At 36.6% G+C, this 17,342-nt stretch overlaps 1 protein-coding gene across 6 annotated transcripts in view; it reads left to right on the forward strand.

Annotated features, from left to right (window-relative positions):
- Positions 1-17,342, forward strand: part of CHODL (chondrolectin) — a 574,497-nt gene that overhangs the window by 521,866 nt on the left and 35,289 nt on the right. For 5 of the 6 annotated variants that reach the window (XM_047875558.1, XM_047875561.1, XM_047875556.1 and 2 more), the window contains one exon: positions 15,208-15,337. The exons of the other annotated variant lie outside the window; for it this stretch is intronic. The gene's annotated coding sequence lies outside the window, so the exon portion shown is untranslated. The remainder of the gene's footprint in view (positions 1-15,207; positions 15,338-17,342) is intronic. 6 annotated transcript variants of the gene reach the window in all.

A 17,342-nucleotide genomic window follows, 5' to 3' on the forward strand; every position in this document is an offset into this window, starting at 1 on the left:
TTATTTGTCAATTTTTTTCCTTTAGCTTGATCAATGATATCAGGATTATTGCAAAATAGAAGATACTTTATTTCAACTAAAAACATTGATTTAATGAGATGAACATACAAGATAATTAAATAATGAGGCCACCACTACATGTAATTACAAAGGGTTTGTTTAGATCACCAAATAAAAGTAACGGCTAATGCAATTTTTAGCAGTACCTTTCTAACTTGCCATACAGATTAAATGTCTACAAAACCTATTTAGGGAAATAACAAAGTTGATCTCATGAGCTCAACAGTTTATGAAATCTCCTGAAACTTCTTGAATGTCCTAGAAAAGTATGGTTAAACAACAGGAACCAACAAAAAAGTATGTATTTTTTTGTAATAAAAAAGTTTTAACTGTAATAAAATAACAAGAATTACACATATCAAATATATAAAAATGGGAGAAAGGGAGAAAGCAAGCAGGTGAAATATCACTTTTGCTCTCTCAGGATTATAGATTACTGATTTGACACACATTGTTATGGACTTTTATATTCGTGACATTTTTGGTGATAATAGTTCAATGGCTTACATCAGAAAACATTTTTCCCTACTCACAGGTTGACAAGATAGCTGAGGCATTTTCTCTCCGGGCTATGGGTGCATTTAAATGTGTTCATTACAGCTGTCATTCTGAGATGCAGGCTAACTAGGGCATGTTCCTCTCATGGCAGAAAGGAATAGATAAAGGCCAAGCCAAAACACATAGTGTGTGTTTAAAACCTCTTTATCAATAGCTTATATGTCACATCCCATTATATTTCTTTGATCAAGGGAAATGACATTATCAATCTGAACATCAATACAGTGAAAATATATTCTCCAGTGGTGGAGTGGGAAGAATAAATATTTGTGGTGTAATTATGCAACCTACACATAATTTGTTTTTCTTTTGATAACAAATATTAACTTTCTTTCACCCACAGAATATATTCAGTACTATGCAGTGAAGACACTTTCCTCCCCTCAAAGTTTTATGCTTTTAGGGGCGCCTGGGCGGCGCAGTCGGTTAAGCGTCCGACTTCAGCCAGGTCACGATCTCGCGGTCCGGGAGTTCGAGCCCCGTGTCAGGCTCTGGGCTGATGGCTCAGAGCCTGGAGCCTGTTTCCGATTCTGTCTCCCTCTCTCTCTGCCCCTCCCCCGTTCATGCTCTGTCTCTCTCTGTCCCAAAAATAAATAAACGTTGAAAAAAAAAAGTTTTATGCTTTTATGGCATCAGACTTGAAGTTCAAAATCTTGAGATAATCTCTATATTATATCTGCCCCTCCCCTCAACCAACTTCAGTGGTGGAGTTGGGATAGAATAATCTCCAAAAATGTACAGTTTCTTGGCCACCCACATCTGGCCCCAAAACCAATGCCATAAATTTAACATTTTTCTTCAGGCAACTACCTACTTCTGGTATCAATTTATGTATTAGTTTGCTTTTGCTGTATTGATGATGTATAGCAATGGATAGAGCATGCCAATGATTTACAACACATAGTTCTCACAAATGGTCATATAGGTTGGCTGTGCGGGCTTTGCTCTAGACTGTTGATAAAAATCAAATTGGTGCCACATGTCTGTTATCTTGTGACACAGGCTGAAGGAGTGTCACCATCTCGCGAAAATCTACTTGTGGAGCAAAACGAGGAACTTAGAAAGAAGCATTTTAAGTTTTTCCATGGGATGTGGCTTATGTCTCTCCCTTTCACATTCTGTTGGTCAAAGTAAGTCAGGTGGCTGGCCGAAATTGGTGAAGTAGGGAATTTTACTCCTCCCAAAGAAATGTGGAAAGGAAGAGTAAATATTTGTGAAAGTAATACAACCTACCTCAAATGGTTAAGTTGAATACAAATGGTTGTAGCTGAATAAAATGTAATTGTGGACTTCAGGGAGAACATGTTTCGAAACTTACCCTGAGAGGAAACTGTTACCTTTAGAATAGCTCCCTTTGTTCTTTTGAATAATTTTCTCAATGCCATCCAGGGTCCTCAGAGTTCTAGTTTCACACAAACTTTGCTTTGCTAGAAGATTCCTTGTAGAGAAAAGAGCTGGGAAGAGGTAGAACCATACAAATGTAAATCACTCAAATTGTAGGCCACAGGTAGTTATTCTTTTATTACACTGAAAAAATTATTTTCAATGAGGCAATCATGCTTTTTAGAATTCTAAAATTAGCATTATTAGTTCCTTGGGAGATTATGACCTTTTAAATAGCTTTACATTTCTATGATTATTAGAAAAGGGAAAGGATATAAAAACTAAATAGAATTTCAAGTATTTAGGCTTGTGATTACTTAGATTTGATTGAATCCATATAATATGGCTTTATAATTTATTATAAAATATTAAAAGACAAAGTAGGAGAAATACTAACAAATGCAAAGAAATTAAGTTTGTCTAGTATCATTCATAAATAAAAAGCTTGGTTAAAGAAAATCGTTTGGAGTTTAAAGGTGGGTTAGTATGCTTCTTACTAGCAGCATTATATGTTAAAATATCATTCAAAAAGGTAAAATGTATCAATCATTGAGTAAACAAGGTTATAATTTTGGCATAATTTTTGTCATTATTGACCAAAGTTATTTTTATGAAAATTACATTTTCAAAAGATAGCTGTAAAAGAAGATAAATACAAACCGCTAGAAACACAAATGTTTTTATCTTACAATTTTTCTTTCACTTAAACTTAGAGGAGGTGCGTTTATTTGCACATATGTTCCAACCTTTATGATGACTTCGATTCAGTTCAACAAACATGTGTATAGCCTCACACATGGGCAAGACACCATGGAAATAGGAAGACAAAAAAAATACCTCTTTCATTGATGATATTAGGATTCACTGGGGAGAGTATGTCTGCTGTGGTTTGTCTTCAAAGAAACAACTTTACCCAGCTTTTAAGATTTAAAAAAGTGCTAATCTGTGTCAGAACAAAGTAGCAGTACTTCTAATAAAGATTCTGACAAGCTAACTGCCAGCTGCTTTCCCTTCCTGCCTACTAAAATGCTCAATATTTTTGATTCCAACATCATGAAATGACACTGCTTGGAGAGTTCCCTGCTTATTTTATAACCTATTCAGCAGAAATTATTTCCATGGCTGCCGGCCATTGGGCGTGTAGTAACTCTGTGACTTGGCACAACAATGCTTCCTTCCATTTGGCCTAATTTAAGCATCTTTTCCAGCTACACCTTCCAGTGAACCCCCGCACCTTTCTGCAAAGGGTGCTAGAAAGAGCACCCAACTGATCATTTGAATATCCACGTTGTAGCTCCGGGTGCTTTTGAATCTATTAAAATGAGGATTTGATATATATCTTTTCAAGGTCTCTTTCAATGTTATTCATGCTCTATGATTGCTTCCCTTCGTCAGTCTCTACTGCACAGTACACAATTCTCCAGCTTCAGAATGAAGGAAGCCTGCATATGCACACCCTGCCTACCTTGTGGGTTTGGATTTCCTTGTCTGTTAAAAAGAAGCAATGGCCTTCATCTCAGAGTTATTAGGAAAAGCAACCAAGTGAAGTTATTACAATACTTAAGATACTGGTTAGCACAGAGCAGTACCTTCCCTTTCCGACCTACAAGTGGGACAGTTCTCCATTTTTTTCCATCTTTGTGCATGTTTACTTGTTTGCTCCTGGGGTTTTTACAAAAGAATGTGGCCAGGTGTTCTGAGGATAGGAGGCTCATGAGATCCACTGCGCTCTACATGGGCTTTTGGTTGGTAAGCCTACAGCTGAACGATGGCTATGACTGCCTTGGTGCCGCTGCATTGTTGTGATGGGAGAAAAGTTGTGATTTTATGTAAGAAAATGGTGGGGAAGTCTAGCTACACTGGCACGGCTAGAATAATTCTGCCTTAGTTTTGCTGAGATACTCCAGGGCTGGTCTACAGGATATTTAGCTTTCTGAGAAAAGCACTACTTAGGTTAAATTTTAGCAGAATTCCATCAGTCACATGCAGTCTTCATGGATTTTGCCCCATTTGTTTACCACCAGTCTTACTATTTTTTTACTTTAAAATGACCTGAATTATTCACTATTTTATGCAGTCTTGTTGAAGCACTATCTGTCAGGTTATATTTTTGATGTGGTAATTATGTTGATTTGTTTTTAACCTTTTGACCCCCACCCCTTCATTCATTTCTTCCTCCACCTCCACCCTTCGCCTCTGGCTACCACCAATCTGTTCTCTGTAAGAGCATTTTTTCCCTAGTGTTTTTGAGATTCTACATATAATTAAGATCACATGGTATTTTTTTCTCTGTATGACTTATTTCACTTGGCATTATGCTCTTGAGGTCTATGTTGTAGCAAAATGGCAAGATTTCATTCTTTTTATGGCTGAATAATATTCCTTTATATAAATGTGTTTCTGTGTGTGTGTGTATTATATAAACTTAGCATATATATGCTTAGCATATTATATACACACAAACAATTTCATTATTCATTCATCCATCAATGGACACTTCGGTTGTTTGCATATCTTAGCTATTATAAATAATGCTGCAGTGAACATGAGGATGCAGATAATCTTTTCAAGCTAGTGTTTTCCTTTTCTTCAGATAAATACCCAGAATTAGGATTGCTGGATTATATGGTAGTTCTGTTTTTAATTTTTTGAAGAACTTCTCTACTGTTTTCCATAGTGGCTGCACCAGCTTACGTTCCCACCAACAGTTTATAAGGGTTCCTATGTTAACTTCTTAATACACATACAACTAAATATATCCATATTTCACTTAATATCATCTCAATCACCTTTGGGAAACATTGGTTTAGTTTTCCATGGAGTTGGCCAATGGGTGGGTGATGGATGAAGAACTAGGTATATGAGTGGGAGAAAAAAAAATCTACTGTCTTAAGAAACTAAATGGATGCTGTAGTCTTTTTACTTCTGTGGCACAAGAGAGCGTATTCTTGAGAAGTGGCCTGATGTTGTGTTTAAGAGTACAGATTCTAGAGCTTGACTGCATACATTCAAATCACATCTGTCCTCTTTTAGCCATGTGTGACGATGGGCAAGTTACTTAGCATCCTTGTGACTCAGTCTTCTTATCTTTAAGAATGGGGATAGCAAGAGTGTCTTAAGACCTTTGTGAGGATAAACGGAATTATACATATAAACCTTTCAGAAGGTAGGGGCACGTAGTAACTGTAACGTGGTATTATTCTCCTAAGAAAGAGAAGAGCAAATAAATCTCAGAATTTCCAATAGCATCCAGTGGGAAGACCTGAGTTTAACTTTAAAAACCCAGCCAATATTTACTAAGCACCAAACTGAATATTTTGGATCTTTTCTTTCTTTTTTTTTTTTTTACTAAGATAATTTGGCCTTAATTCATAATGGTTAGGCTGCTTCTGGTAAAACTTTATGCATTCCCTTTTCTGCTCGTCTAAAGTGCCAGTGTAAAGATTTCATATTTAAAATTGCATTCTGTATTACTTTATATTGTGACTTAAAACAATAAATCTATCAAGGTTTAAAAGTTCACGTCCATAAAATACTGTCTGTATTCCAACCACAACTTTTAAAAAACACATTATGCTGAATGCCTGATATTTTAATTCTTTGGTGATATATTGAAGGATGATATTCCAAATTATATTATTTATAAAATGAATCAATAGAGCTTAACTTTTTAAAATGCTGGAATAAAGAAAGAGATTTACTATGCTCTAAGCTATTGGTTAATTGTGAGCATTAATATAAGGGCAGGAAAGCAAATCACACCTTATTTTTTTAAACTTTAAAGACAACAAATAAGCTACTTTGTGTGAAAATTGATGTGTCCTCATTCAAACACTCTACTTTAACTTTGTGATTGCTGTCAGAGTTGCCCTGTGAGTGAGGGTGGGCATTTGCCATATAAATGTAGATATTTATTCTCCACAGTGGGTTACCTGCTTAGGTAAACCTGTTTGTAGAAGGATTATCAGGTGACTTCTTAGGTGCGTGGGGGAAAAATGGGAGTGTAGAATATTTTCTTTTCCTTGTCTGGTCATGAAATCTCAAGACAGCATAGCTGATGGTTAAGCAGGGAAGAAACACCTGTTTTTGTAATTGTTTCTTGACCTTTTAGCCCCTTTGCACAGCTTTCTTTATGTGCACATTTTGAGAGTATGCTAAAGTCTCTTGATGGACAACTCATGAACTAAGGGATTTTTATAACATTTATGCAATATTTGGGTTAAGAGAAGATAATACAATTAAAAGAAAAGTCAGGGAGGGGCACCTGGTGGCTCAGTTGGTTGAGAGCACCCTACTCTTGGTTTCGGCTCAGGTCATAATCTCATGGTTCATGAGTTCAAGCCCCACATTGGGCTCTGTACTGACAGCATGAGGCCTGTTTGAGATTCTCTCCCTCTTTCTCTGCCCCTCCCCCCGCTTGTTCTCTCTCTCTCTCTCTCTCTCTCTCTCTCTCAAAATGAATAAATAAACTTAAAAAATATATTAAAAAAGAAGAAAAGCCAGGGAACAATACATTTCATCTTTCATTCCCCACAGGGTTTCCATACATATTATATGGGTATAAAGTGAATTAACAACGTGTCTCATTGGAAGGCACTAAGTGTCTGGAATGTGAGTTCTGCTCTGAAGGCTTTTTTTGTTTGAAAATTTTTATTTGTCCTTTATTTTTTATTGTTATTATTTTTTAAAATTTAAATCCAAGTCAGTTAATATACAGTGTAATAATGATCTCAGGATTGGATTTAGTGATTCATCACTTACATATAACACCCAGTGCTCATCCCAACAAGTGTCCTCCTTAATGCTCCTTGCCCATTTAGCCCATCCCCCACCCACAATCCCTCCAGCAACCCTCAGTTTGTTCTCTATATTTAAGAGCCTCTTATGGTTTGTATTCCTCTCTGTTTTCATATTATTTTTGCTTCTCTTCCCTTATGTTCATCTGTTTTGTTTCTTAAATTCCACATATGAGTGAAATCATATGATATTTGTCTTTCTCTGACTGATTTCGCTTGGCATAATACCCTCTAGTTCCATCCACGTTGTTGCAAATGGCAAGATTTCATTATTTTTGATCACTAAGTAATATTGCATTGTATATACCTACCACATCTTCTTTATCCATTTATCAGTTGATGGACATTTGGGCTCTTTTCATACTTTGGCTATTGTTGATAGTGCTGCTATAAATATTGGGGTGCATGTGCCATTTGAATCAGCACTCCTGTATCCTTTGGATAAATACTTAGTAGTGTAATTGGTGGGTCATATGATAGTTCTATTTGAGGAACCTCCATACTGTTTTCCATAGTGGCTGCACCAGTTTGCATTCCCACCAGCCGTGCAAAAGGGCTCCCCGTTCTCTGCATCCTTGCCAACACCTGTTTCCTGAGGTGTTAATTTTAGCCATTTTGACAGGTGTGAGGTGGTATCTCAATGTGGATTTGATTTGTATTTCCCTGATGATGAGTGATATTGAGCATTTTTTCAATGTGTCTGTTAGCCATCTGGATGTCTTCTTTGGAAAAGTGTCTATGTCTTTTGCCCATTTCTTCACTGGATTATTTGGTTTTTTGGGGTGTTGAATTTCGTAAGTTCTTTACAGATCTTGGCTACTAACCCTTTATCTGATATGTCATTTGCAAATATTTTCTCCCATTCTGTCAGTTGCCTTTTAGTTTTGTTGATTGTTTCCTTCGCTGTGCAGAAGCTTTTTATTTTGATGAGGCTCCAATAGTTCATTTTTGCTTTTATTTCCCTTGTCTCCAGAGACATGTCAGGTAAGAAGTTGCTGCAGCTGACGTCAAAGAGGTTGTTGCCTGTTTTCTCCTCTAGGATTTTGATGACTTCCTGTCTTACACTTTGGTTTTTCATCTATTTTGAGTTTATTTTTGTGTATGGTATAAGAAAGTGGTCCAGGTTAATTCTTCTGCATGTTACTGTCCAGTTTTCCCAACACCATTTGCTAAAGAGATTGTCTTTATTCCATTGGATATTTTTCCCTTCTTTGTCAAAGATTAGTTGGCCATACGTTTGTGGGTCCATTTCTGGGTTTTTTATTCTGTTCCATTGATCTATGTGTCTATTTTTGTGCCAATACCATACTATCTTGATGATTACAGCTCTGTAATTACAGCTAGTAGTTTTTTGGTGGAGTCTTTTGGGTTTCATGGAGTTTCATGTCATCTGTGAAGGGTGAAAGTTTGACTTCCTCCTGGCTGATTGGATGCCTTTCATTTCTTTTTGTTGTCTGATTGCTGAGGCTAGGACTTCCAATACTATGTTTAATAACAGTGGTGAGAGTGGACAGCTCTGTCATGTTCCTGACCTTAGGGGGAAAGCTCTAATTTTTTCCCCATTGAAGATTATATTAGCTGTGGGACTTTCATATATGGTCTTTATGATCTTGAGGTATGATCATTCTATTCCCACTTTCTTGAGGGTTTTTATCAAGAAAGATAGTGTATTTGCCAAATGTTTTCTCTGCATCTATTGAGAGGATCATGTGGTTCTTATCCTTTCTTTTATTAATATAATCTATGTATTGATTGATTTGCACATATTGACCTAGCCCTGCATCCCAAGAATAAATCCCACTTGATCGTGGTGAGTAATTCTTTTAATGTATTATTGGATTTGGTTTGCTAGTATCTTTTTGAGGATTTGTGCATCCATGTTCATCAGGGAAATTGGCCTGTAGTTCTTCTTTATAGTGGGATGTTTGTATGGTTTGTGAATTAAGGTAATGCTGGCCTCGTAGAATGAGTTTGGGAGTTTTCCTTCCATTTCTATTTTTTGGAACAGCTTCAAAAGAACAAGTGTTAAGTCTTCTTTAAATGTTGGTAGAATTCCCCTGGAAAGCCATCCAGCCCTGGACTCTGGTTTCTTAGGAGATTTTTGATTACTGATTCATTCTTTACTGGTTATGGGACTGTTCAAATTTTCTATTTCTTCCTGTTTCAAGTTTGGTAGTTTATGTTTCTAGGAATTTGTCCATTTCTTCCAGATTGTGCAATTTGTTGGCATATAATTTTTCATAATATTCTTTTATTATTGTTTGTATTTTTGCAGTGTTGGTTTTGATATCTCTTCTTTTCATTCATGATTTTATTTATTTAGGTCCTTTCCTTTTTCTTGGGGGACTTATCAATTTTGTTAATTCTTTCAACGAACCAGCTCCTGGTTTCACTGATCTGTTCTCCTGTGTCATTGATTTCCATATCATTGATTTTCTGCTCTAGTCTTTATTTCCTTTTTTCTGCTGGTTTTGGGATTTATTTGCTGTTATTTTACATCTTTTAGGTGAAAAGTTAGGTTGTGTATTTGAGACCTTCCTTCCTTCTTTGGGAAGGCCTGGATTGTTACAAACTTCCCTCTTATGACTGCCTTTGCTGCATCCCAGAGGTTTTGAGCTATTGTGTTTTCATTTTCATTGCCTTTCATGTACTTTTTAATTTCCTCTTTAATTTCTTGGTTAACCCATCATTCTTTAGTCGGATGCTCTTTAATCTTGAAATATTCATGGTATTTCCAATTTTTTTTTCTTGTGGTTGATTTTGAGTTTCATAGCATTGTGGTCTGAAAATATGCAAAGTATGATCTCAATCTTTTTGACTTATTGAGGGCTGGTTGTGACCTACTATGTGATCAATTCTGGAGAATGTCCTATGTGCACTTGAGAAGAAAGTGTATTCTGCTGCTTTAGGATGAAATATTCTTAATATATCTGTTAAGTCCATCTGGTTCAGTGTGTCATTCAAAGCCATTGTTTCCTTGTTGATTTTCTGCTTACATGATCTGTCTGTCCATTGCTGTAAGTGGAGTGTTGAAGTCCCCTACTATTATGGTATTATTGTCAATGAGCTCCTTTATGTTTGTGATTAACTGATTTATATATTTGGGTTCTCTCATGTTGGGGGCATAAATATTTACAATTGTTAGATCTTCTTGGTGGATAGACCCTTTCATTATGATATAATGCTCTTCTTCATCTCTTGTTACAGTCTTTATTTTAAAATCTAGTTTGTCTGATATAAGTATGGCTACTCCAGCTTTCTTTTGATGATCATTACCATGATAGATGTTTCTCCATCCCCTTACTTTCAATCTGCAGTTGTCTTTAGGTCTAAAACGAGCCTCTTGTAAGCAGAATACAGATGAGTCTTATAATTTCTTATCCATTCTGATACCCTATGTCTTTTTATTGAAGCATTTAGTCCATTGACATTTAGAGTGAGTACTGAAAGATATGAATGTAGTGCCACTGTGTTGACTGTAGAGTTGGTGTTTCTAGTGGTGTTCTCCGATCCTTTCTAGTCTTTGTTGTTTTTGGTCTTTTTTGTTTTGTTTTGTCTTTTCTCTACTCAAAGAATCCCCCATAAAATTTCTCACAGGGTTGGTTTAGTGTTCATGAACTCCTTTAGTTTTTGTTTGTCTGGGAAACCCTTTATCTCTCCTTCTATTTTGAATGACAGCCTTGTTGGATAAAGAATTCTTTGGCTGCATATTTTTCCGATTTAGCACATTGAATATATCCTGCCACTCCTTTCTGGCTTGCCAAGTTTCTGTGGGTAGGTCTGCTGCAGACCTGATCTGTCTTCCCCTATAAGTTAGGGACTTTTTTCCTTGCTGCTTTCATAATTCTTTCCTTGTCTCTGTATTTTGTGAATTTGACTATGAGATGCCTTGTTATGGTCGGTTTTTGTTGAATCTAATGGGTGTTCTGTGTGCTTCTTGGATTTTGATGTCCTGTCCTTCCCCAGATTTGGAAAGTTTTCTGCTATAATTTGCTCACATAAACCTTCCTCTTTTTCTCTCTCTTTATCTTCTGGGACTCCTATGATTTAGATGTTAATCCTTTTTAATAAGTCACTGAGTTCTCTAAGTCTTATATTTCAATCTTTTGCCTTTGTTTCCCTCCTTTTTTCTGCTTCATTATTCTCCATAATTTTATCTTCTATACAACTGATTTCCTGCTCTTTGTCCATACTTGCCGCCATGGCATCCATTCGAGAATGCATCTCCGTTATAGCATTTTAAATTTTGTCCTGACTAGATTTTATTTCTTTTATCTCTGCATAAAGGGATTCTATGCTGTTTTCAACCCCAGCTAATATTCTTATCATCGTGGTTCTAAATTCTAGTTCAGTCATCTTGTGTATATCTTTGCTAACTGAGTCACTGGCTGTCATTACCTCCTGTTCTTTCTTTTGGGGTGAATTCCTTTGTTTTGTCATTTTGGAGGAAGAAAAAATTAATAAAATTAAAAAATTAAAATAAAAAAATTAAAACAAAACAAAAATCAAATAAAGGAAGCTAGATCCTAGGTGTGTTTTGGTCTGCTTGTTGAAAGAAGCTTTATAGAATAGAGAAAAAAGGGAAAGGAAAGAAAAAAAAACAGAAAAACTTTAGAAATTAAAAAAAATATATAATAAAAAATAAAGTGAAATAGAATTTTAAAAATTTAAAAATAAAGTAAAAAAAAAGAGTAATAATTTTTTTGTCTTTCTGTGTCCAAGAAAGAGGGAGAAAAGAAAGAAAAAAGAAAAAAATTTAGGCAAAAACAGAAGCAAAATAAATGAACAAATAAATGAACCAGCAAACAGAATGAAACTCGAATGAAGTTACATCCAGTTTCCCCTAGAACTGAAACTATGAAGCCCTCTATAGTCTGTACACTAAATAGGTGGAGTGTATTGTTCTGGTCTTCTAGGGGATGTGCTTTGAGGGTGCAGTTGGTTGGGGCTTGGTGTAACAGCTCCACTCCCCACTAAGCAGGTGCTGCTTAGCTCCCTGGGGTGCACAAGAGAGGTGGAAATGGCTTCACCCAGCTCCTGAGTCCCTGGTACAGGAACTTCGCTCTCTCACTGTCCCACAATCAAGCCCCTCCTTTGTCTCAGGCATCTGTCCACTTTCTGCTTCTACCCTGTCCATGTCCAAGCTGTCCACCTGCCAGGTGGCACCTCTCCCAGCCCCAGAGTTTTATCTCAGATAGAGTTGTGTTTCAAAACCCCACACTTCAGAAACCTCTGCAGCTTGGACCCATGCCAACTCTCTGGGGGAGGGTGTCACTGAGCAATGGTCGGGGGCCAGCTTGCCCCAGAAAACATTCGTGTGATTGCGCAGTGGCAGAAGTTCAGAGATTATAGAAAATCATAAAACACAGCTGGAGGCAGGTTTCACCATACTCTGGCATCTTTGTCCCAATACTAGCAAACATGGCTGCTCTCTGGGGTTCCTGGGACCTTTGCCTGAGGGGAGATTGTATGGCCTCTACCAAATGCTCTCTCAGCAGGGGAACTTCTTCTCTCCATGTGGCACATGGACCCTCTCACCCTGCTGCCTGCCTTTGGGGATTCACCCTACTTCTTCACCAGAGCACCAGCAAGCACTGAGCTCTGAACTTTAGGCTCTGCACTCCACTCTTCATAGAGTCCTCATGGTATCAAAACTCTCTCCTTTCTTCCTGTCAATGGTTGTGGGGAACAAATTTCTTGTTGAGTCCCCTGTGAGTGTTTTCACCCTTTCTGTCTCTTTCTCTTCCTTTCTCTCCAGCTACTTTCGGAGGAGTGTTTTTCTTGAATGATCCTGATACACCACACTCTCCTCCTTTCTCTTTCTCTGCCCTCTCTCTGCAAAAATGGCTCCCTACCCTCTGTGGCTTTTTTTCTCTATCAGTATGCGTTCAAGCCACAGGGGTCTCTGAAGTGTGGGGTTTTGAAACATAATTCCATATGAGATAAAACTCTGGAGGGAGGTGCCACCTGCCAGGTGGACAACTTGGACACAGAAAGGGTAGAGGTGGGTAGTGGATGGAGGCTTTTCTCTCCCCTGTTCATCTCTCTGTGCCATGTACCTGCCAAGTTCTGTGGCTCAAGTTATGCAGATTGTTGTGTTAATCATCAGATCAATTTCCTAGGTGTTCAAAATGGTTTGGCACTGATCTAGATGTGTTTCAGGGATGAGAGAAGCTCAGAGTCTCCATGCCGCTCTGCCGTCTTAACTCCTCCACCTGAAGGTCTTTTTTTAAATTAAATGAAGTCCATTTAATTTAAGTTGGTGTTGGGTTAAAAAAGATGTACCAGACATAGTTCTGTTTATCAATGAACTTAGCTTCCAACTGTGGAGGCAAAATAGATACATGTAAACAGCTGAGTGATTTGTGACAATTGATAGCATGAAACATTTCATAAAGTAATAAATATATGAGATATATTCATATAGTAATAAATATATAAGAACTCTATATTTTAGGGGAAAGAGTGTGGCGATCGTGGGTGGGATAATTGGATGAACTGAGGCTGGGGAGCCTAAAACCTAAATCCCAGTCAACCCTTTGGATTAATTACAGGCATGTCTGAGTTGAAGTTATTCCTTTTATTGCCTATGAACCTTAAGAGTTGTTTTAAGTCATAAAAGGGTTAAGAAGTAGTAGTCTACAGGAATAATATGATCCCATAATTTTTGTAAAAATAGAAAAATCTGTCATACATATAGCCAACTTACCATGTTCCACTTATAACAAATTAGGTGTTCTAAACAGGTTTTCTACCAAAACTTATTGAAAATAACTTTGTTGCTATGACAACTGAGAACAGCAATTGGAAACTAGAATGTTAAAGGTGAGACAGAAAAGACAGACAAATAGTTCATATTTAGCTAGATGGTGTTCCTTTTGAGTTTTTATAAATCCAGGGAGGAATTTGAAATTCTCAGGGGTTCAAAAATGAATAGTTTTTCCCCTTAAAATAATATAGATTTAGAATGTCCACTTATATTTGCATCATATGTTGGTTATTAAATAAGATGAGTCAAATCTCCTTCATTTTTTCGGAATCTCAAAAGCCTTCTCCATATTTGAGCTATGATTGCCTTTGGTAGATTCTGAACATTTTGACCCTTATCTAGGGCTTTATAGCTATTTATTGATTGAAATTCTGATTTTAAAAGTGTGCTTTATGAATCCCATGGGCTCAACAAAATATCTCTGAGGTTTCTTTGGAAAGAAATATGGTCATAATGTCCACTTTATTTGGATGTTTTTATTTCTTTTAGGCCTCACCTCAATACCACACTAAAAATGGCAATTGTGGAGTTCAGCAAATGAGCAAGTAGCTTCATAATTCAGAAAGGTTGCAGCAACTTGATGAAAAATTATAAAATATTTTAAATCCTAATAATTTTGACATGAATTTCAGATAACATTTGAACAATAAATGCATGTTCCTATTTCTATTTATATCTTCAATATCTGACAGTCAGATAGTGAACATTATATAAGAAAACATTCAGGTAAAATTTTATTCTACAATTACTATCTGTAGGCTTTTGAAAAATCTTAATTGATGTCAACATGTATTGAATTCCTAATACTGGGTACTGGGATACAGTATCTTTTATAATGTGGTATCTGCCCTAAAGTGAATTGATGTGTGCTAACGTGGTATCTGCCCTAAAGGAGACTGATGTGGGCACATAAAGGGACATAATGTACTTGCCTGACTACTGGAGGAGAAGTATAATGTAATATTTTTAAAAACCAGAGCAAGAAAATATTCTTTTCTGGCTATTAAAAAATAAATTTCAGGGTGCCTGGCTGGCTCCATATGTTAAGTGTCTGACTCTTGGTATGGGCCCAGATTGAGGTCTTGTGGTCCTGAGTTCAAGCCCTGCATTGGGCTCCACGCTGAGTGTGGATCCTGCTTGGGGTTCTCTCTCTCCATTTCTTTCTGCCTCTCGCCACCCTCTCAAAAAAATAAACTTAAAAAAATATACAAATAAGTTTCATATAGATATGAGGTGATAGTCACATGCAACATATCAAGGTGTAGGTGGGCACTGTTTGGGGCAAATTAAAAGTTTACCAGGCAAATTGGGACATGTGGTCACTGTATTCGTGGAAGATGTTACTGACAGGAGCATATAGCTGTGTGATAGTAAAAAACAAAATTTAGAGTGTCTGACACTAAATTCAGATGTCTGAATTTTGGACTCATGTGCACACCGTCTCATTAAGAATACTTACAGCTGAAGTCACATTGATTCCACATTTCTGCAGAATAGGAAGATATATTTAAACTAAGATTCTTGAATCCAAGTGACATGGATTACACTTGAAAACTTCCCCCCTTGCAAGTCTGACATCCTTTACTATTAGTGAAGGAAAGGAAAGTTTGGAAATTTAGAAGACTTTCATCTCTGCCACAGGAGTAAGCAAGTGTGGAGGAGAGGAAGGTGTCTTGTGCCGGATGAAGTTATCCAAGTTTCCTCCCTACCCGCCATTCACGTAAGCAGGAAAAGAAAAAGGAGGAGTTACAAAACCTGACTTCAGGTGAAGGTAAAAAACTTAATTCAGAGATTCATTCATTCTTTCATTTATTTGTTTGATAAATATTTATCAGGCACCTACAGGTAAGGAATAAAATCAGCTCAAATCTCATACGATCTAGTGGGAAAAGGCAAACATTAAACAGGTAAACAAGTATACCCCCAGTTGTAACAATAATATGTGCTCACTAAATGTATGTTGAATGAATAACAGCTGCAGTCATAAATATAAACTGAGAGACGGATAAGCAGGGGAGGATTTGGATCATGTGGTCAGGGAAGGTCATTCAGTAGATGTACGCAGAGGTAGAAGGACAGTGTCATCTTTTCTATCATGATCATCATAAAGAGAAGAATTCTTAGTGCCCTGAACTTTTAACTTAAGGAAAACAATACAGAGTGTGGGAGAAGGTTCCAGGGTTCCGGTGGCCCTCAACAGGTTAGAATAAACCATGCGGAGTAACATGTTTAGGGAGACGTTGAAGAGTACAGGTGGGAGGATTGATTAAGGGATTAAGATATTGAGGCTTTCATTTTATTGCCAATAAGTGTTTTTTCAAAAGTCATTAGAATTACGTGGTAATGAGCTCTAGTGGAGATGAACTTGAATTCACAATGATTACCCCAGTCTTGTTTAGAGAACTTTATATCTTTTTGTAACTGTTGTATTACTTGACTTCATAAATATTTAAAAATATAATCCATTCTTCATCCTTTTAGTTTCAGATTAAATGACTCCAACCTGTTAGGGACAATAGGAGGTACTTAGCTACCTACATTCATGATGATTTCTTGTCTCTCTGATCTTGAAAGCTCTTGAAAGTTAAAGCTGCCTTATGAATCTTTGTGTTCATTCTCTAGACAGCAATCTTATAGCATCATTTTTTTTAAATGTAATATGGTAATTAATTAATTAATTTTGGGGGGTATAAAGAATTTCACAATAGAAATGTACTTACTTTTATTATTTTTTTCCCTTTCTTCAGGTTTCTTTCAAAGGGGTTTCTTTGGAATACAGAATATATAGACTATATTACAGGTAGATGATAACTTTTACATATAAAAAAGTGTAGTCTAGAGGATAAAGAGACTTTTATGGGTGCTGATATCTATGAGTTATCTGACACCATGTTCCTTGCTGTTCCCCAAATTTCCATTTTGCTGTGCTGCAGTATACGCACACATTTGGCATGTAAGCCATTTACCCTTAGAAACAGTATATGAATAAATAGTAAAGTGACAGATGTACCTCCAGAAGGATATTTAAATTGATTTTTTGTCCTAATACCTTTGTTTTCTTTCCCAAATTCCCTCTAACTTGATATGTAATTCTACATTCCCCAGATTATTGCTATTATGGTTGCTTTGACACCAGTGTTTTTTAGCTACTTGGTATTTTTGGAGAAATGCTGAATATTTGTGGATATCATAAAGGCATATTTTATGTTTTCTAGGTCTTTAGCTATTTCTCTTCCTGACACACTTTCCTTTTCAATAAAGTAGAGCACTTTTATGGAAAAAAATCTTGGCTTATCAAATATTCATTCATAGTTTTATGGTCTCTTAGCTGGATTTTCTTTCACTCAACCTGACACTCAGTTTCAGTTTGCTTTGTTTGAATTTTCCATTTATATGGCATTTGTGGATATGTTGATCTGTTACTCAAAGGACCATAGCAGATTTTCCAGGACTGCTCTTTTCTGATGTATTTGGAAATCAAATAAGAGAGTGTACCCATTCATTATAAGTTGGCATAGTCTTTTTTATAGAAACAGAGAAAGAGAGGGAGGGAGGGAGGAAGGTAGAAAAGGAGGGAAAGAAGGAAGAGGGGGATGAAAAAAAGGAAGAAAATTGTTAGTCTTTCTTAATGTTAAAGAAATAGAACTTTATGTAAAGCTGAAAAGGCTTTAGAAATAACCTAGCTTAGTGTTTCCCAACTTCTTTGAGCATTTTTAACATGCATATTTTTCCACGATACCTACATAATAACTATTGTTTTTCAGCAAGTTTTAATA

This window comes from Prionailurus viverrinus, chromosome C2, assembly GCF_022837055.1.
Source record: "Prionailurus viverrinus isolate Anna chromosome C2, UM_Priviv_1.0, whole genome shotgun sequence".
Classification (NCBI taxonomy): domain Eukaryota; kingdom Metazoa; phylum Chordata; class Mammalia; order Carnivora; family Felidae; genus Prionailurus; species Prionailurus viverrinus.